Source organism: Eptesicus fuscus, chromosome 1 (assembly GCF_027574615.1).
Source record: "Eptesicus fuscus isolate TK198812 chromosome 1, DD_ASM_mEF_20220401, whole genome shotgun sequence".
NCBI lineage: Eukaryota > Metazoa > Chordata > Mammalia > Chiroptera > Vespertilionidae > Eptesicus > Eptesicus fuscus.
Window position 1 is genome coordinate 85,452,189 of NC_072473.1, and position 4,889 is coordinate 85,457,077.

Consider the following 4,889-nt stretch of genomic DNA (forward strand, 5'->3'; position numbering starts at 1 on the left):
ACTTTGTTGTTCATAATTTTTTATCTATACTTTTTTCTTCTTCTTCCTCTTCTTAAAGAATAGCCTTTAGCATTTAATATAATACTGGTTTGGTTGTGATGAACTCCTTTAGTTTTTTTCTGGTCTGTGAAGCTCTTTATATGATCTTCAATTCTGAATGATAGCTTTGCTGGGTAGAGTAATCTTGGTTGTAGCTCTTGCTACTCATCACTTTGAATATTTCTTGCCACTCCCTTCTGGCCTGTATAGTTTCTGTTGAGAAATCAGCTGACAGTCATATGGGTACTCCCTTGTAGTTAACTAACTGTTTTTCTCTTGCTGCTTTTAATATTCTCTCTTTGTCTTTTGCCCTTGGCATTTTAATTATGATGTGTCTTGGTGTGGTCCTCTTTGAATTCCTCTTGTTTGGGGTTCTCTGCACTTCCCGGACTTGTAAGTCTATTTCTTTCACCAGGTAGGGGAAGTTTTCTGTCATTGTTTCTTCAAATATGTTTTCAATATCTTGCTCTCTCTCTTCTTCTGGCACCTGCATAATTCGGATGTTGGTATGCTTTAAGTTGTCCCAGAGGCTCCTTACACTATCTTCATATTTTTGGATTCTTTTTTCTTTCCACTTCCTGTTGGTTGGGTGTTTTTTGCTTCTTTGTATTTCAAATCTTTGACTTGATTCTTGTAATCCTCTAGTCTACTGTTGAATCTCTGTATATCATTCTTTATTTTAGTCAGTGTATGCTTAATTTCTGACTGGTCCTTTTCCATTTTTTTTTTTTTTGGCATTCTCACTAAGATCCTTGAAGGTCTAACTAAGTTCCTCAGAGGTTTCTAGAAGATTCTTGAGTAACCTTATAACTGTGGTTTTGAACTCTATATCTAGTAGTTTGCTTTCTTCCATTTCTTTCATTTGTGACATGTTGTTGTTTTTTTGTGTCCGCATTTTGGCTGCTTCCCTGTGTTTGTTTCTATGTATTGGGTAGAGCTGCTAAGTCTCCTTGAGTTGATAGAGTGGCCTTGCGTAGTAGGTGTCCTATAGGGCCCAGTGGCTCAGCCTTCCCAATTACCTGAGGTGGACACTCTTGGTATACCCCTTTGTGGGATGTGTGCACAGTCTTGTTGTAGTTGAGCCTTGATTGCTGTTGGTATCACTGTGAGGAATTGACCTCCAGGCCAATTGGCTGTGAGGACAAGCTGTGTCTCCAATGGAAGAGCTGCTGTGCAGGAGACACCCTATGGGGCAGGACTTGCTTCAGTGGGGCTTTGGTGCCCCTTGTGTGTCTCACTTATGGATGTGAAGAGTTGTAATCTGGTATGGTCTTGCACTGACCACTGGGTACACTGGCTCTTGGATCTCCAAGGAGGTGCAAAGTCAGCCACTGCTTGTAGCCACCCAGCAGGAGCTACAGAGAGATCTGCAGATTCCTCCTCTTTGTATCAGGTTTGGAAGTGCCCAGACGAGGCCCAGCTGTGAAGTAAGGTAGGCTGGTGCTGGTTTGAGTCTCCCTGATCCAGCTGCAGCTAGGTTGACAGGTTTTAGGCTGAGAAAGGACAGGCCATCATATGCAAAAGCTGCTGCACACAGTTTGGGTGGTGTTGTAAATTGGGCAGGCGGGGTCTCAGGGAATCACCAGGGTGGAGCCAATAGCAATGGCTGCCAGTCAGCCCTGCACCAGGGAGGTCCCAGCATGGGAACAATGACTGCCGGGAGCACCTCCGTCTGTAAGAACGCTGCCCCACATTACTGCCCCAATGCCAGACAGTCCTGTTTCTCCCCATATGTGTCTGGGTCCCCCCGAGTCTAACCCAGCACTGGAGCTCAGAGCAAGTGGGAGCTTGTATCTCCCTCCTGATTTAAAAAGTAGCACACCCAGGTGCCAGCCCCTTTTCGTTCCTCAGCACCTCTTACCAGTCTCAATGAGCTTTCTTCTTGACCTCTCTAGTTGTAGTACTTCCACTCAGCCAGCTTTCCCATGGTTCTATATGGTAGTTGTTATGTATTTTAGTTGTAATTTTGACATGGCTATGGGAGGCAACAAGTACAGGTATTTACCTATGACATCATCTTGGTTCTCTCTGACAACAAGTTATTAACAGTGAACTTTTTGCATTTCTTATGGCTCTAAGGACCTCATATACAGTATATAAATATGTATTGTGGCATATTTATGCATTTCAGTTCTCTATTATATGTTTTGAAACTTTATTTGCTATTTTTTCATATCACTTCATATTATTATTTTTTAAAACAATTTCTTAGTTATTTCTTCCTCAATATTTCAACTGTCCTTTCATGCTTTTATTTTTCTTTCATGAATGCCATGTTCTTTGGAAGCTTGTTTAGACCAAGTTAATGGCCTTTTAGGCTTCCTCCATGTGAACAGAAGTTCACTTTTTGAATAGTAAGAATTATATGTCACAGGAGGGGCATCAGGATTTTATAGATGCTTATGTGGGGCATGGCCAAAAAAAAGGTTGGGAACCACTGCTCTTTATGCACTTTAATTTTTGGCATTTACTTTTTGTGGTACTCTTAAAATGGGTACTACTTACTTTTAAAGTTTTTTCTTTCTCCTCATTTTTTAAAAAACCTTTAGCCAAGAAGGGCCTAGAATATTACCTGTGGTTCTCCTATTGCTGAGAAAGTTCTGGTACTTGATTCCATTCTGTTTGAAGTGCCTAGGAAAAGTTCTAAATCTCAGCATTGGTAAAGAAACTTCCTCATCTAGGGAGGGCAGGCAAGAAAGAAATAGAACATTTTATACCCATTGTATTGATAAAATTTAAACATTTCTGTAATAACTAATCATTTGAAGATGTGTGAATCTACTGAATTTCTTATGCATTATTGGCTAAAGTGTACATTTGTGCAACTAAGAAAGAAGTTGGTATTATATCCTAAAATTGAATATTCACAATGCGTATGCATTGTACTGTTTAAATTATTAATTGATTAATAAATTATATCAAAGGAGCCATGTTTGGTGAGATGATAATGGTGATTCACATACAAAGGGTTATAATTAATCCAGCTCTATGTACTTGAGGTCAGACTAATTCCAGGATGGCTGGGCACCCAGATGGGCATCATTTGGTAAGGCTAAGCCAAAACTAGAAGGATTGTAGAAAAGGCTTGTTTTAATCAGATCAATGTACATTTAGAATATTGCTTGCTTCATGGAATTACCAATGACTTTATGAAGCAAAACATGAAGAAAGAAGTAATAATTATTTTCCAATGGTTACTTAAGGTGCCATATTTTTAATGATAAACAAACAAAAAAATGGGGTTGGAGAGCACATCAAATGGAGAGTTTTCTACTTTGCACATTTGGGAGAATGTGAATTCCTTCCACATGCACAGAAAGTGTCTGTCATTCACATAATTCAAGGGTAATGATCTTACAAATTCTCATCAGAAAACTTTAGGCAATTTTAAATAGTTGCATTCACATTTAAGCTAACATAACCAATTACGTATAAAGCAACTTGGCTTTTGTAAGGAAAAATTATAAGACTAGTAGAAAAAATGTAGAATCATTAACTAAAAAGAAAACACCCAATTTTTTTTAAAACTAAGTTCCTCACAAATAATAGTTTGAAAGACAAAGAGAAGTGCCATTAGCAAGAGGAGAGATGTTTCATTGTGATACCAGCTAGTATTTATTGTACATCTACTAATGTCAGATACTGGACTGGATTCTGCAAGTTATTTCTTTTAATTCTTACAACAGTCAACAGTTAATGAAATAGCTATTATTGATCCAATTTAATATATGAGGAAACATAGGCCAAGAGGGCTTAAGTGAGTTTCCAGAGACCCACAGCTAGTTACAGACCTGCCTGATTCTAAACTCACATTTCCTTCCCCGAAGCTGACCCATGTATGCAGTAGCCATGCTAAGTGAATGAAGCAATGGGTTCTGAGATGTTTCAAGTCTCCTATCCACCCCCCTCCTCCAAGCTGGTTGTTCTGCACAGAATGCAGGGTCCCAACCCTAACTCTGCTGTTTACAGCACTGGCAAGTGACCCACTGGTCTCCTCCTTGACCAATTGGGCATCAAGCAGTGCAAAAGTAAATCCCTCCGTAAGCTGGGAGAGTCACTCTGTGGGCTACTCCTGCATGCAGGTGGGTACATATTTTCTGGGTCCCGTGACCCTGCCTAAGAAAAGCGAGGGGGTGAAAAGATTAACCAAACAGCTGAGTATCTGTGACTACTAGATAAGGGTGGCCATGTCTGTATCAGGTTAAAAGCAGCTACTCAAAAAATATTGTCATCATTATATTATCATCACCATTATTACTAACTGCTCTTGACAATTTACATTAACCCACTTAGACTCAAGGTCCTAGAACAAAAAATAAGGTTGACACTACTGTAATGACCTAAGATTGCCATGGTGGTTACATTACAAGATAAATTCATTTATGTTCCCTGGCAAATTACTCATTGTTAGTAAGATAGGAGAGATAAGTTGTTTTCTCTTTTAGATGTGATAGAAATGAGATTATAATTATCTTGCAGGTGTTGGCTCCTGTGTATTTTATTTCCCCACAGTCCTACAAAGCTTCCTGGCAAATGAGCCTTCCCCGGCCTCTTCATTCCCTACATTTAACAGTCTGTTTAAATCTAGTACTGACCAAATTCCTTTTCCAATTGTTTCTTATAATGTAGATCTACATTCAAGACACATTACTGGCTCTTCCTTTTCTTCATAATACCTTTGAATACTCAAGTCCACACTAATTTCTCCCTCTACTACACAGCTTGGCAATAAACAGTTTTCCATTTTTTGTATTCATTTATGTTATCCTATTTGTTAAGTTGTAAACTCTTGGAAAGCAAAGACTCCATCTTCTCATACATTTTACTACTTACTGTAGCACCAAGCCCTG

At 39.1% G+C, this 4,889-nt stretch overlaps 1 non-coding gene across 1 annotated transcript; it reads left to right on the forward strand.

Annotated features, from left to right (window-relative positions):
* The first annotated feature begins 4,005 nt into the window (after positions 1–4,005).
* LOC114227932 (small nucleolar RNA SNORA35) lies at positions 4,006–4,133 on the forward strand. The gene has a single exon (XR_003614021.1). It is a non-coding gene; the product is annotated as a small nucleolar RNA SNORA35 (small nucleolar RNA).
* Positions 4,134–4,889: the final 756 nt, after the last annotated feature.